A 16,720-nucleotide genomic window follows, 5' to 3' on the forward strand; every position below is an offset into this window, starting at 1 on the left:
GGCCGGCGGCGGTGAGGCTGTGCGGACTGAGGCGCGGCCGCATGCAGCGGCGTCCAGTCACTCTGGGACGGCGGTCCCAGGAGCCGGGGACCCCCGCGCAGACCGCGAGCAGTGGCGCTGGGGTCCCCCCGGCAGCTCCCGTGACGCAGACAGGCAGTCGGCAGAAGCTGCCTGTCTGTCCTCAATGTTAAAAGGTGTAAAAACAAACATAAATGAAATAAAAATTTCTATTTGCCCTAAGAGGACAAAACTGTTGCACCCAGCTCCCCGGGCACATTCTAAGACTGCCTGGGATGGGGAAGTAGAGGGGAGGAGTCAGCCACACTTGTAAATTTCTTAAAGTGCCCATGCTCCTAGTGGTCGCCCTCTATTCCCCACTGTAACTCCAGTGCCACCTAGTGGATGAAGGAGAAAACTCTTCACTACTGTATAACCGCAGCTCACCGTTACCAATTCTAAACAGTCTCTTGTTACAGTACATCTTCAGTTGTGACACCTGTCAGTATCACACTGACCCCAGGGGTTAATAAACTGCTTTCTGTTCTACCCTGATACTAGTAAATCCCCTAAACTCCAATACTGCTCTAAAACAAACAGTCATATTTATTGTGGGTTTTATTACTGTTTTAATTCAGCTCATCCTGGAAAAGGATTTGTGGCATTGAGAAAACCTCTGCGAGTATTTATAACAGTGTCTTGAGAATAAAACATTAATCTGGTCATGTAATTATAAATATGGTCAAAATAATAGGCAAAATCAGTGCTGGTGGCTGCCAATCGTAAAATATGTGATAACAGAAGTGAATCACTTGCCTCACCACATAATTACTTTTAAGTACGATATAAACAATCAACTAAATATATATTTTTTTGGCATTTTTCAATAAAGAAACTTTTAGCCTAGTGCTGCTGTGAAAAAAATTCGGATACTCTCTCTAGGTCTGTGGGTCCCAACCTCGGTCCTCAGGACCCCCCAACAGTCTGCGTTTTCCAGGTCACCCGGCAGGTGCACTCATTATTCACTGACACATTTTAAAAGATCACAGGTGGAGCAAAGTATTTCACCTGTGATCCTGCATGGAGGCCTGGAAAATGTACACTGTTGGGGAGTCCTGATGACCGAGGTTGAGAACCACTGCTCTTGGGTGTTGGGATTTAAAAAAAGTTTGGGAACCACTGTCCTACGCCATACTAGAAAGATGTACCGAAAAAGTTACTTGCAGCCAATCAAGCAGGTCTGAATCACCCTCTACATTTAGTTTTCTGTACTGTTGCTGGAAGTCTGCATACTTTTATTCAGGCAATGTATGGTTCTATCTATATGATGCTTTGAAATAAAAATCATTCTTTCAAAAAAAAAAACCTTTCAAAAATTCTATAGACTTAATGTTCTATAGAAATATCTCACAAGAAGCATTTAGGCATAGACACGCCCATAGGTTTATTTATTTATTAACAGTTTCTTATATAGCGCACACATATTTCACAGCGCTTTACAGAGAATACTTGAACATTCACATCAGTCCCTGCCCCAGTGGAGCTTACAATCTAATCCCTACCACACACACACACATTCCAGGGTTAATTTTGTTGGAAGCCAATTAACCTACCAGTATATTTTTGGATTGTGGGAGGAAACTGGAGTACCAGGAGGAAACCCACGCAAGTATGGGGAGAATATACAAACTCCACACAGTTAGAGCCATGGTGGGAATCGAACCCATTACCTCAGTGCTGTGAGGCAGTAATGCTAACCATTACACCATCCGTACTGCTCCATGTGGAGTTAGACATGCCCTTTGGGCACTGTGTGACACGCCCCTTACAAAGGCGCTTGGCGCATCCTACTGTAATTTTCCTGACTGTAGTTTTCAATTGGAGGGAAGTATGTTGTAACCACAAAGAAAAGTGATCTACATCAGATTCATAGACTTGTTAATAGTACCCCTTTTATACCAAAAACGCCAGGTCGCATCTGGGTTTTTGATCCCTGCTTCAATCCGGGTGTGACCCTGCGTTTGCACCCTTTTACACCACTGTCGCATCCCCCCTGCCGCTTGGAGATTATGTCATCACCGATCGCCGCCGCCAGGACCCGGAATGCTGCGCTGGGGGCAAGCCCAGCACTAAGGTAATCTGCTGGGCTGCCCCCAGCCCCCGTCCACCCCTTGTCCGGGAGGTGAATGGATGCCGCTCACAGGCATCCATTCACCTCCTCTGCTACTGCTGTCTGCAGGGTATAGCAGACAGCAGTGCAGGCTGCCTGTGACCCCCCCCCCCCCAACCTGCGGACACTGCACCGCGCCCCCCCCCCCGGGGTGGCCCTTTGGGACCGCACCCGACTCGGCTGAAATGATGCGGAGGGGTTACAATGCCTTTTGTTATATTTATTGTGGCACAAACACTCTGGGAAACTGTATATAGGAAAGTAGTGTATGGCGGCGGATGCTGGGAGTAGTAGTATAAGAACTGATAGTGTTAGCAATATGGTCGTATCGTTCATTAGACCCCACCTACTGTATGTGACTGCCAAAACTGGCTTATGCTCTAGAGCAGGCATGTACAACCTGCGGCCTTCTAGCTCCTGTGAAACTACACATCCCAGCATGCCTTGCCATAGTTTTAGCACTCGCTAATAGCAAAACTATGGCAAGGCATGATGGGACTTGTAGTTTCGCAACAGCCGGAGGGCCGCAGGTTGGACATGACTGTCCTAGAACAGTGGTTCCCAACCCTGGTCCTCAAGTACCCCCAACAGTGCACATTTTCCAGGTCTCCACACAGAATCACAAGTGATATAATTAGCTCCACCTGTGGATCTTTTAAAATGTGTCTGAATAATGAGTGCACCTGCTGGGTGACCTGGAAAACGTGCACTGTTGGGGGTACTTGAGGACCACGGTTGGGAACCACTGCCCTAGAATGTCATGTGCATGATCTAGGGATCCATCGTCTTGGACAGAGATAAAAGAAGAAGATTAAGAAGCATTTAGAGCAGTTTCTGTTGTTTTACAGCTGCGCTAGCATAATGCCGGGAGATGATTGCTTGGTTCTTTGTCAATATCCTCTCTGGGAGAAGCAACCGCAGGCCGCTTTCAGGGGGTGTGGCAGAACAGACTCAACATTAGACCCCGCCCCCAGCCAACTTATACTGTAATTTGGCTTCTAATTGTGGTTTTACCTAACATTTACTGACTACCGGTACTCTGACAAGGGAGCGAGCGCAAAGAAGCCCCGTGCAGGTTCGGTGGCTCATCGGGCATTTAGCAGTCGGGATTCCAATGTCGGTATAGTGACTGTCGGGGGGCATCCGGCTCTTGTTATCATCTTTGTGCTTAATTCAATCTTATCCTCATGTATGTAACCCGAGAATGGGAGGTTTATCAGCTGCATCATTATTTCTCTTTCCTCCACTAGGTGACACTGGAGAGTTACAGTGGGGAATAGAAGGGCGACCACAGGGAGCTTGGGCACTTTAGAATAAATTAACAGTGACTAACTCCTCCCCTTCTACTTCCTCTCCTAGGCAGTCTTAGCATGTGCCCTGCGGGAGCTGGGCGCATTGTTAGCTCACTCTTGGGCTTTTCTAATTTTTTCTTTATTTTTCTGGATTTTTAAGATCTACACAGGCAGATAGTCCCTGTCCCTATCTGCCTGCGACGAGGGCGCTGTTGAGGGACCGGTTGCAGCTGCTTGCAGCTTGCCTCCGGAACCTGGCTGACAGAACCACCGTTCCGGGGTCCCCGGCGCCGCTGCATGCAGCGCGCCTCGCGGACCGCAAGCCTCGGCGCGTACAGCAGCTACAGGGGTAAGTATGCCCCCGGGTCCCTGTTAGCAGGGAACCAGGTGGGATTGCTCTAAAAGCGCATCTCAGTACTTTGAGAGTACAGCGCGGCTCAGTTCTGTGAGAGTACAGCGTGGTAAAACAGGCAGGTAGCACCCTGCCCTACCTGCCTGCAAGGGGACCACAGTAACAGAGAATCCGGTCGCCGCTGCATGCAGCGTGCCTCGCGGACTTCCTTCAGCCACAAGCATGGCAGGGATACGTATACCCTGGCTCCCCACTAGCGGGGTAGCCAGGTAGATGCATTGGCGGTTTATCCAGCTGCAACTATAGCATAATAATAGAGTACAGTATTTTATTTTCTTTGTATACTCTATTATTATGCTATAGTTGCAGCTGGATACCAGCATTAAGATCTCCAAGGGATCCATTTGCACACTTTTGTACAGTTTGTCAGTAAGACCGCTATCCGGAGTGAAAACTTACATTCACTATCCATTTACCTAAGGGTATGTACATTCTCAGTATTGAAAAAGTAACTACTTAATTGTGTATATACTAAATTAGTAATATGGCCTTTCTCCACCACCTAGAAAGTTACCCCTGAGGAAGTCATTTTTTTTGACGAAACGCCTTGGGAGTTTTTTCCTGATTATATCGATTCGACCAACTGACTGCATACAAGCAAAAATGTTTTTACTTTGTTTTTAAATTAATTGTATTAAATACTGTTGTACAGTGACCAATCGATATATTTTCTTGATCCTTCTGGTGGTGGATCTCCATAAAATAGTGGCGCGTCTTCTATCTTTTTTCTTCTATTCCCCACTTCCCCTGCTAACAGGGGGGACTGACAGAGTGCTGCCCAATCTACTTTATCTAGCGCATTGAAAGGGTACCCCACTCTTTGTTCTATATATATATATATATATATATATATATATATATATCCGGAAGGGCCGTCACTCTGGACTGAAGTGAGCTGAGATGTGTAGCTTGCCCCGGTGCCAGCTTTCAGAGGGCAGCCACAATGAACTGCCCACAGAATACTATGACGAAATGAATGGGCACTCGAGGACTCACAAATGCTGGTGAAATCAAAAGGCCGTGTTTATTCCATAAGTGGTCTTACAGGCGTCAACGTTTCGGGGGCCGGACCCCCGTCGTCAGGACAAAATGCAGACAGGGTGAAGTACAGAATAAAGTGCAAGTGCATGGGTATTTATAAGACATGTTAACAAATAGGCGCTAACTTACCCCCTCCCTGTAGCCGTCCCCCACGAGCATCCACAGGCCGGTTTCCGGAGTACTGCGCACAGCAGTGACGTCACCACGTTCGGCGGCGTCCAGCTGACCGCGCGTCATCACGGTCGTCATCCCGCGGTGACGTGGGCGGGCTGGGAAAGAGATTGCAGCTCACATTAGCATAAATACAAGTATCATGCTACAGAAGTCATAAAGCAACAAAGGCATCCATACATACACAAAACTTCAGAGGATGCAAGTGAATAAAAAATGCAAAAAAACAAGTGGACATGACCATATTATGACTACATAGTGACATCTAGTGGCTAAAAATGAGAAGACATATATAATAAAAAACGAACATTTAAAAAGGATATACGTATAAAAAGATAACTGCGTGCGGCCCCGAATTGGAGCCGTACTGGGCAAAAGTCAAAGTGCATATGCTGGGTGAGGTGCAAACCCTATGGCGTGAGTGGTATAAATGCAGGGAGAAATACTGAGTCCCTGCTGGGTATCTATAATAAGCAAAAACAGCCCTGTGTGGGGTGATGCAGCCAGCATCACTGTATGCGCATAGCACCAGAAGCCAGAAATTGCAACAACAGAATGCCAGCATCTTGTATATTATATGTTATCCTGGTGTGTCACCTGGACACCGATAAGGCTGGGGGACTGGTGTCACACAGTGGGATGACAAGTACCTTTAACAAGGGGGAGAGAAAAGGAAGAAGGAAGACATGATTGTGTGTTAGTGGACCAAAATGGTTACAAAAAATTATGTAGGCCAAGTGTGTCATTAAGGCCTTTAGGGTGTAGTGTGTCCATTTTGTAAATCCACTTGGACTCAAGCTGCAGAAGCTGTTTGGAACGGTTGCCACCCCGTATGTGTACCGGCACGTGGTCTATGATCTTATATTTGATCATTGCCATGTTATGTTTGGCCTTGGCGAAATGCCTGGTCACTGGTTGCTCCCCTGAGCCAGAATGAAGGGCTGCCCGTATGGCACAATCGGTCTTGCCGATGTAATGTATTCCACATGGACAATAAATGATGTAGATAACAAATTTAGTCGTGCACGTGAGGGGCCATCTGATTTAAAAAAAATTTACCCGTATAGAGATGTGCAACTTCGGTGCAAGCTGTCACGAAGCTGCATGTTGTGCAGCCTAGGCACCGGTAACAGCCCATTCTGGTGGGTCTGATTTGTCTAGAAGGGGTGTCAAAATTTGTAATCTCGGTCTTGACCAATAGGTCCTTCAAGTTTGGGCCGCGCTTGTAGCTCGGCATCAGCTTGGTGTCTTTGAACACCGGTAGCTCGGGATCCGAACGCACAATTTCCCACCAGTTTTTTACTCTGCTGGTGGTTTCTCGGCTGGCAGAGCTAAAGTCATTAACCCATGGAATACATGGCTTTATGACTTTAGGTGTTGCACCTGTGATAAGAGTGATGCGCTCACACGCCAGAGCCCTGGCCTTGGCTTTAAGTAGGCCCTGTCTGGGGTAGCCTCTGTCCTCGAACTTCTGCTGCATGATGTCCAGTTGGTGATGGGTTTCAGAGTCGGTATCAGTGATCCTGCATACTCTCAAAAACTGAGTATGGGAGACTCTCCACCGTGTTGCGTGGGTGCGAGCTGTTGTGTCTAAGTATAGTATTGCGATCTGTCGGTTTGACATACAAAGAAGTGTGTGTAAATCCCAAAAATACAAATGTGTAAAAAATAGGCGTATTTCTGCCTACGAATCCATTTTGGTACATTTCCCCCGATGTATACATAGTATATATATACACGCTATACTGCTGTTCTGTTCTCAAAGACAACATGAAGCATATATATCACTTGTGGAGCCGATATTTATGGTACAACACGCCCCTGTAATTCTCACATTCATAGAGATCCCACAGCACATCTCCCCCATGTGTTAGAGCCTGACATCTCCGATTTACAAACATGATCATTAGCGATCAGTTTGACCATGTTATTATTGTATACAGAGATCCATATGTAACACACCCGTCCGGATCCCTGTGTTAACACCATACAATTGTCACGCTAGATGCGGTGACATCTTCTTCACATCACTTCTTAAACATTGCTCGGGCAGTAGTCCCGTGGCATCTGAAATTTACACTTCAAACTTGCACCATTTTTTAACATTGTTTTACTGTTTTAATGTAGGTTATTTATGTGCCATTTATGTGTTGTTATAGGCAGAAGCCAAACCCGGATCCTGGAGCGGAGGTTGTCATACAGAAGTGGGCGATACGGTGGGGTCACCATAGCAACCCATCTACAACAGAGGGGAGCGTGATGATGCAGTGAGGCTCCACCCACTGACATTCGCCCGCACCGGAAGCCGCACTGGACGCAACCGGGACGCTCCACGTACGGGAATGGTGAGTATGCACATGCTGTATGTATTTAAATGTTTGCTGTGTCACCCGCACGCGTTGTACACCTTGACAAAGGGGTATCCAGTCCCCGAAACGTCGGTCACCTCCAATAAACACATTGTTAAGCCCACGGAGTGCCGCTGCCTGCTTGGATAATTCCTTAGATAGATAGATACCAGAAAGAACCCCCACTGGGGGAATAAACAGCACTCACCAGTCTGTAGTTCAATGGAGGTACAACCAGGAGGTAATCCAAAGTTTATTTTCTGCAAGAGAGATCTTCTGACGTTTCGGTCCCCGCTGGTACCTTTATCAAGGCAGCCACTGTGTCAAATAGTCGCAACTTAAATCTGTGTGGGAAGGGGGATATATAGCCTTTGAGTATAAAGAAATATAAAAATATATGATACAGCCAGTACAGGATATGGCGGGTGAGCCAGTGACACGGACTATAGAGAGGTAGGGCAGGGGGATCAGAGGCGGTCCTGCAGCGATGCATAACCCACAACAGAGAGAGCCGGCACCGGGAAGGGTGATCCCTGGAGAGGACAAGGGCCTGTGCAGTGCTGTGAGCTGCTGACCTGTAAGGAGCGGAGGCTGCGCAGCTGTGAGACCAGGAATGGCGCCAGGAGAGCCAGGCTCCTCCAAGTCCCCTACTGCTGCCACCTGCCAGAGGGAAGGGAACCGCGCTGCCCCCACTAGCTGCCAACCACAGGAGGAGCCCCAAACCCGGAGAGAACAGAATGATGTGTGCTGCCGAGGTGTCCTACATAGTGCCTGCCTGTGGAGGAGCCGAGAGGGTGAAGACTAGAACCTCAAGGAAGAAGGTGCTGAGGGGGTAAATTACCTGGGAGCACACCCAGCCGGAGGATTCTCCTGAAGTTGCTCCGAAGAAGATAGAGGACGCAGCAAGTGGAGACCAAGGTGCGCAGGCACCGCGGAGGACACCCGCTCTCGAGGAACCAGGACTGGAGGACATGCAAAGGACCCCTAGCTGGAGACCTGTAGAAGCCCCCTCAGTGGTGCGGAGCTGCCCCTAGAGATGCCTGCCCGAAAGTAAGTTAAGAACACGATGTAACATCAAGGACAGGAGCTGCTCAGAGGACAGGTGACAGCCCAGCGGAGGAGAGGATAGAGGAGGATCCCCAGCCTGATAGGAGCCGGGGGTGGAAGCAGAGGCCGACCCAGAACAGCACAACAGGCGGAGCAGAGGACGACCCAGCACCTCCTGCTGCAGGAGCCGAGGACACGGGACACAAGGCAGACGTCAGGCTCATGGCAGATGCTGTGCGGCTGTGGTACAGGTATATGTGCGCTGTTGTGTGTTTATGCTGGGCGTTATGGGTAATAGAGGAGGTTTCTTTTTTAGGATGTCGGTATGTGGTAGACTCGCTAGTTATAGGATGTGTAGTATGCTAGGGTTTGTGGTTATAGTGGATGTATTTGTGTATGCAGGGCACCATTTGCGGATGTACTAAAAGGATGATCACAAAAAGGGATGATCGGGATGATTGCCTGCAGTTCCTATTCGCACCACTAGATGTCACAATTTTTTTTACTTCAACTGAGAATTTGTATGTTGGACACTGGTTGTGTATCCTGGACAGTCGGTAGAATAGGTAATCAGCGCTCAGTATCATTCTGTGGAGTTTTCGTAGCTTCTTAAAAGAAGCTGTAAGCGCTGCACAGGGAGGCCAGGCAGCGTCTCCCCTGTGCACAGTGAGCTGACAGGACGCGCTTCTGTCAGCTCCTGCTGTGCTAGCAGTGTGAGGATTCACTAATGAGAATCCTCACACTGTGCCTACCTAGCTAGTGTAAAAGTTAATAAAATAATAAAAACCCTAACTAACTCTACTCCTTCGGCTGCTCCGGCAGCCCTTTAGAATAGCACCCACTCCAGTGGGCACCTAACACAAACTGAGGAGTCTGGGATGCAGTAGGGGAGGAGCCTACCCTCCAAAAGCTTTAGGATAGGTGCCTGGCTCCTGCGGACCCTCCTACATCCCAATGTGAAGCTGTGTCACCAGGACCATTGAAAGAGAAAAGTATGTGCTGCACATACTTTTTGTACTTGCTTTTCATCGCATTGTATGCACAACGCATGTACAAGGATGAATGCGATGCGTGCTATTTAAGCTCAAAATGCACGCCCGCATCGAGACGTGTATGGGCACCTTAAGTCAGAGAGAACCTGAGAATTCTGACTGGGAAGTGCAATTAACAGGTCAGATGTGGACTACTGCTTTGAAGTTGGATATCTCCATTTCCCCAGGGCCGATTTTAAAAATTCTGGTATCCCTGGAAAAAGGGGATCCTCAGCTATCAGAGTATGGCCCTTATACACCTGGGGCCCCAGAGCAAGTGCCCATTAAGCCCATACGAAAAGACCGCCCTGGTCCCGGTTCGCTGACGTCATCCGGGGGCGATTATGCTGTGTACACACGGGGGCGATAGGGGCTGAAATAGCTGGGAATATGGTTGCTGAGCGACCATATTGCCAGTGATTGGAGTGTGCACCAGTGATAAATCGCCGGGTGCGCGCTCCCGTTTTCACAAAACGGGACACTGGGCAATATGATTGCTGATATGATTGCTAGCAATATATTGCCAGCGATCATATTGCCCCGTGTGTACGCACCTTTATTCCTAACAATTTTACTGCACCCGTCATCTTGAAACGTGCACATGTCCCTTTGTTGATGAATTTACAAGACTGCCTAATTAGCGCAATAATTGATATTTGCGTGGAGATTAATAACAGTATTACAGACACACATGCTATGACCGATAACACACACGTAACAGACTAATTTTAATTTTTTTTCTAATGCACTTTATTTCACATTTATCACTTTTCACTTATGTTTTTAATATTTCGCTGTCCTTAATAAATGATTCAATAAACATCATGTTTTAGCCAATTCTCTGTTTCTTGGGTCACTTTATTAATGTACCTATAACATTAATCAGAACATTAATATATGCTAACCTAGATTGCCCCTTGTAGGAATACTTTATCTTTCTTTGCTTCCAAGTCTAATACATATTCCTGGGTGCGCCTCATCCATTACCAATTGATACTTAATATAGTAATGCAGGGGTGAGATAGCTATACCAATTACAGGCCGTTCGGATTGATAGCCTCTATCTATTAACCTGTATCAGCGATATCAGATGGTCGACAGTCATCAGGTCGACATACTGCAAAGTCGACATGGGTCTAGGTCGACAGGTCATTAGGTCAACATGGTCTAGGTCGACTGGGTTTTTCACTGGATTTTTGGGGGTTTTTTTGAGCCGACATGTGCCGACAGGCGGAATTTCATGCCCTACCATCCACTAGGGCAGGCGTTCCCAACCACGGTCCTCAAGGAACACCAACAGTGCAGGTTTTAGTGATATCCAGGCTTCAGCACAGATGGATTAATCCAAATCACAGGTACTAATTAAGACACCTGTGCTCAAGCCTGGATATCATTAAAACCTGTACTGTTGGTGTGCCTTGAGGACCGTGGTTGGGAACGCCTGCACTAGGGTGTGGTGGGAGAATAACATAGAGTGCCAAGCACAGCCAGACATGCGAGGGGATGCGGTGCACTTAATCCTGTGTCCATGTTGACTGTGTCGGCATTCGGGTAAAAAAAAAAGTACAAAACCCTATGTTGAGCTAGACCATTTTGACCTAATGCTTTTTTGGACCAAATGAACTGTTGACCTTGACCCATGTCGACCTTGCAGTATGTTGACCTAATGACTGTCGACAATCTTTAGGTCGACCATATGATCCTTACCTGTTTCAGCAAGGGGTGTGAGGCCAATTTCTCTCTTTCTCTCCAGGGAATGGAGAAATATCTGTGTTTAGAGCCAGACTAGAATCACGTCTGCCCGCAGACAATAGATCGGGTATCATTTTTTTTTTTTTTTTTATGTATGTTTGACAAAGGCCATACACTTCACTGGAGGCGAAGATCCGCAGACGAAGGCCAGAGCATACAGCTAATTGCTGCCGATCCTACTATTAAAAAAGAAAAAGGAATGTATTGTATACACAGAACATCGAACATGCCTTCCAACTTTTACCAATAGATCAGTGGGACCTGCATGCAGCTGGCCCTGGAAAGGGGCGGGGCTATGTGCAACGGGGGCGGGACCGGACATCGAGGCCCCGGGTTTTCCATCCTCTTTGCCAGCGTACCCAGCCCCGTCTCTCCTTGCTGCGCACGGCACCTATCCAGCAATCACCGGCTGCTCCACAAAGCAGAGCAGCCATGATCACCTCCCCTCAAGGGACATCAGGGCAGGCTCCAAATAGCGGGACCATACCACTGTAATCAGGACAGTTGGGAGGAATGCTATAAATACATTATCATGTAGCGCCTATTATTCCTGTTGTCCGACTCTACCTGTATGACTACATGTGAAGGAAAACACAGAGGCTGCTTCTTTTGCCCAACGTTTGGGAATTTATGATATTTTAGTTTTCGGAACTTGTCTCCTGTCCTACATAACAGTTTATAGACGCTGTGACCAGGGGTGAGGGTCATTAAGTCGACAGCAATTAGATCTTTTGGTCGGCAGTGAAAAGGTCTACATATAAAAAAGATCGACCTGGTTTAAATTGACGCTGAAAACGGTCAACACAATCCAAAAGGCTGCATGAAAAAGGTCAACACAGGAATAGGTCGACATGAGTTATTAAAGAAAATTGTGTATGTGGAAATCTGCTGACACGGGCACTGTATAAGTGTACAGCGACACGGACACACAGCTCCAATTTCTATTCACTTTTTTCTTAATGCACTTTTTTAATTTTAACCTATTTTGCTGTTTTGTGCCAATGAATAAACTGTATATTTAGAACAATTGGTCTGTACACAGACTCCGTCCTGCCCCCACTTAAAGTTATTCCTCCTGGTTATATATGGTGGCTAATTATTAATATTATGTAGTTTGAGCAGAAAATATTGTGGTATCAGTGGATGAGTCAAAAACTCAGGCTGCTCCCGGATCCTAAGGCGCTACACCCCACGCCCCTGAAACAGCAGACACTGGAGGAGGATTCGAACCCGTGGTGGCTCAGCCTGAGTGGCTGTCCCAGATGCTGAACTAACGGTACACGCCACTGTATCAGCCACTCATACACGGACTGTTCGTGTATCTCGTAGCTACAATGCAGTGACGTCATTCACGCTGTGCCGCACCATCGCCACCTATTGGCAGCTGCTGGAACTACACCTGGCACATAATGCATCGTCATCACTGCTGCTCCCCCAGCATGAGCACTCTGCCGGCTGTTCTGATGGAGGCAGTCACTGACTGGGACGCCATGCCCCTGCGTAGAAGAAGCGGCTGGTAAGTGCACATGTGCAGAACACCCCCTGAGCATTGAGCAATCTGTGGGTGAGGACTGGAGCTCAGTCTGTATGTTGGTCATGTATGTGACTCCCACAGGGCTGCTGCATGGTGCTCCTGGGGATATCTATGTGTATGGGCATACCAGTGTATCCTCAGCAGCGCTACTCTATGGCTCAGGTTGTAATATCTCAGCCCCAGTGCTGTCTGCATTATTATACACTGTAAATTATCTATCTGCTTTCCCAAAGTGTGACACAGCTGTATATAGACCAGATTATAATCTATGGGAAGCCTCTGTGTGTATACCATATGTTCTCTCTCTGCTGCAGTAGCTATGCGCGCTTTGCTATGTTCTATGATAATAAACACATGTGAGTGTAATGGTAAATATGTGCCCGGCATGCCAATGTGGTGAGATACAGGTGAGCCAAACCGTACAGGCTAGCAAACTGCACGTAGCCATTAGTGCAGATGTAGGATAACTGGGCATACTCTATATAGGCTGGGATCACTGCTGCGTTCAGGTGACACCAAGTACATGTCACCCGCCGGGATTGCTTGCTGGATGGTTATACAGGGATTATTGTCACATTAGTTATACTGTAGTCTAAAGTGTATACTGTATTATCTACCATCCTAATGGGGCATACACACAGGGGGCGGGATGTACTAAAGGGAAAATGTGATAAAACGGGGGTTTTACCGCATTTTCCTTTGTACCATTACCCGTCCGCCCCATCTCCGCCTGGCAGGGTATCTCCACCTCTGGGTGGCGATACCCTATAGATGCCTATGGGCTTCTATCGCCGCCCGCCGTCCTTGCGACCCATCCTCCATCGATCAACTCCTCCCTCAGCAGGTGTCACAGCCGGGAGGACATCCGGCTGTAGGGAGGAGGAGGAGAGGCAGGGGGACACTGACAGCCGCCAGGATGTGACGGAGACCCCCGCACACCACATTACAGGTATCGCGGGGGTCTCCGTCACCGCAACCCGATGCTAGCCGCATATGTTAGTACATATGCGGTAGCATCGCGGCGGCTGGCGATTTACATTAATACATCCCGCCCAGGGGGATATGAGGCTTATTTCTAAGTGATCTGACTAGATCGCTTAGAAATGAAAAAAGGATCACTCCACGTGTATACCCTCTGGTGATGACGATTGCGCGGTCCCGCGCGTCGCTGTTGCTTGACTAGATTTACACTGCATCCAGTTATAAATCTAGTCATTGCCAATGTTCTCACACCAGAGAACACTGGCCGTGACAGATTGTTCAGTACACAATGCTGAGCCATCTGTGCTTAACTGCAAACTTAGCACAGAGGCTCACTTGCACTGTGTGTGCACAGCTTTAGGGATGGACGTCTTTGCAATTGATGACAATAGTGCAACTGCCCATTGATTGTGGCACACTATGCAATGGATGACCATCAATGTTTTTACCTATTGATGGTGATCCATTTTCTTTGACTGATTGGATTGTGGGCCAATCAAAACATGTAGGCGGTGCTTCATGAGTGTTGGGGCAGAGCTATGCTGGTGGTAAGGGTTGCTGGTCTTACTGTACTGCATATTAAAATAATAATAATAAAAAATATATATATAATTTATGTAAGGTGCTAAACAACATATAATGGTGATTCAATTGTTTTGTGCACCCGTAGCTCTTGCCTAATGTAGTGGGAGCTAAAGAATTGTTCGCAGCACTTGCCCTGGTCTTGTTGGCTGCATTTTTGCGCCCTAAATAAACTAGATGCAGCTTATTGCCCTACTGTGCGCGAAGGGTGCGAGGAGAAATCCAGGTGACGTGCAGCCTGGGAGTCGGGTCACCAAACAATTGACTTTGATTTTAAAGCTCGTTTGTCACTGAGCGCCCTTTAGCTGTTTTGAAACTACACATCCCAGCATGCCTTGCCATAGTTTTAGTATTCCCTAATAGCAGAACTGTGGCAAGGCATGATGGGACTTGCAGTTTCACAACAGCTGGCGGGCCATAGTTTGGACATGATTGGTGTATTGGGTTCGTTAGCTGTTCACTAGCCTTTTGCACAAACCACTTTGGCACATATGGAGATGTAATCTCTTTATTAGTCTTTTTATTAGTCTTGCACTCTACTATTACATATAATGCATGCCTTGACACCGTTTCACCGTTCGTGACACCCAAAATGTCGTTAAAATATTTGTTCCAACCAGATTGTTGCTCGGAAAATGTCCAAACTTTTTTTATTTCTTTACATTTTTGAAATACACAAAAAAGGGATTTTTGTAAGAACTTACCGTTCGAATCCCTTTCTCTGATATGGTCCTGGTGACACAGCTCAACACTGGGATGTAGGAGGGTCCGAAGGAGCCAGGCACCTATCCTAAATCTTTTAGAGGGTAGGCTCCTCCCCTACTGCATCCCGGACTCTTCAGTTCAATCTTTCAAAGCCACTGGAATACATTAACTCAGTACAAACGCCTGCACATATTATATGCACATTTTTTAACAATAATTGTTACTTTAACCAATTAAACATGAACATCATGAACACTGGCATACTTACTGAGCGTAAGGGAGGGATCGCTGTGTCACCAGGACCATATCAGAGAAAGGGATTCGAACGGTAAGTTCTTACAAAAATCCCTTTTTCTCTTTCAATGGTCCTGGTGACACAGCTCAACACTGGGACGTTCCAGAGCCGGTCCTTTGTGTGGGTACGCTCAGGTCTGCAGCTCTCATCACTGCTCGCCCGAATGATGCGTCCTCCGACGCGAACTCATGGAACCTATAGAATTTGGCAAAGGTATGAACAGATGACCAAGTGGCAGCCCTGCAAACCTGCTCAGCTGTTGCCCCATGTCGAACCGCCCAAGAGGTGGCAACTGACCTGGTGGTATGCGCATTTATCCTTGCCGGAACAGGCCTTCCAACTTTAGTGTATGCAAAAGCTATCACAGAGCGCAACCACCTAGCAATGGTCTGCTTAGATGCCGGCCAACCAATCTTGTGTATGTCATACAACACTAACAAGGTGTCAGTCTTTCTGACACTCTTAACTCTGTCCACATAAATGCGTAATGCACGCACAACATCCAAATTCCTCAATTTGTCCCTTTTTCTAGAACCCTCTGGGGGTTGAAACACAGGTAGAACTATCTCCTGGTTTAGATGGAAAGCAGAGACTACTTTTGGTAAAAACTGAGGTACCGTCCGAAGAACTGCCCTATCCTCATGAAATATCAAGAAAGGAGACTTGCATGACAATGCTCCTAACTCTGACACCCTCTTCGCTGATGCCACTGCCAACAAGAATACCAGCTTCCATGTGAGAAACTTAAGGTCCGCCGACCTTAATGGTTCAAAAGGTGCCTTCTGAGGCGAGAGAGAGAGAGAGGGTGAGGCGAGAGAGAGAGAGAGAGAGAGGGTGAGGCGAGAGAGAGAGAGAGGGTGAGGCGAGAGAGAGAGGGTGAGGCGAGAGAGAGAGAGAGAGAGGGTGAGGCGAGAGAGAGAGAGAGAGAGAGGGTGAGGCGAGAGAGAGAGAGAGAGAGAGAGAGGGTGAGGCGAGAGAGAGAGAGAGAGAGAGAGGGTGAGGCGAGAGAGAGAGAGAGAGGGTGAGGCGAGAGAGAGAGAGAGAGAGAGAGGGGGGGTGAGGCGAGAGAGAGAGAGAGAGTGAGGCGAGAGAGAGAGTGGAGAGAGGGTGGAGAGAGAGAGAGGAGAGAGAGAGAGGGTGGAGAGAGAGAGAGGGTGGAGAGAGAGAGGGTGGAGAGAGAGAGAGGGTGGAGAGAGAGAGGGTGGAGAGAGAGAGTGTGGAGAGAGAGAGGGTGGAGAGAGAGAGAGAGGGTGGAGAGAGAGAAAGAGAAAAGGAGAGGGGGTGTGGAGGAGGGGAAGTGAAGGAGAGGAGGGGGGAGTGGAGGAGCAGAGAAGGGGAGGGGGTGCGGAGTATAGGAGGTGA

General features: G+C 47.7%; 1 long non-coding RNA gene across 2 annotated transcripts in view; it reads right to left on the reverse strand.

The window, feature by feature from the left end:
• Positions 1-7,707: 7,707 nt before the first annotated feature.
• LOC146052830 (uncharacterized) overlaps positions 7,708-16,720 on the reverse strand; it is a 258,656-nt gene continuing 249,643 nt past the window's right edge. Inside the window, exon 11 of one of the 2 annotated variants that reach the window (XR_014467684.1) lies at positions 7,708-7,775. This is a non-coding gene — a long non-coding RNA (uncharacterized LOC146052830). Of the gene's footprint in view, positions 7,776-16,513 lie in introns of those variants that run through there. The other variant, XR_014467685.1, reaches the window with a different exon arrangement.

The sequence above is a fragment of the Crinia signifera genome, unplaced genomic scaffold (genome assembly GCF_055691185.1).
Source record: "Crinia signifera unplaced genomic scaffold, ASM5569118v1 HAP2_SCAFFOLD_126, whole genome shotgun sequence".
NCBI lineage: Eukaryota > Metazoa > Chordata > Amphibia > Anura > Myobatrachidae > Crinia > Crinia signifera.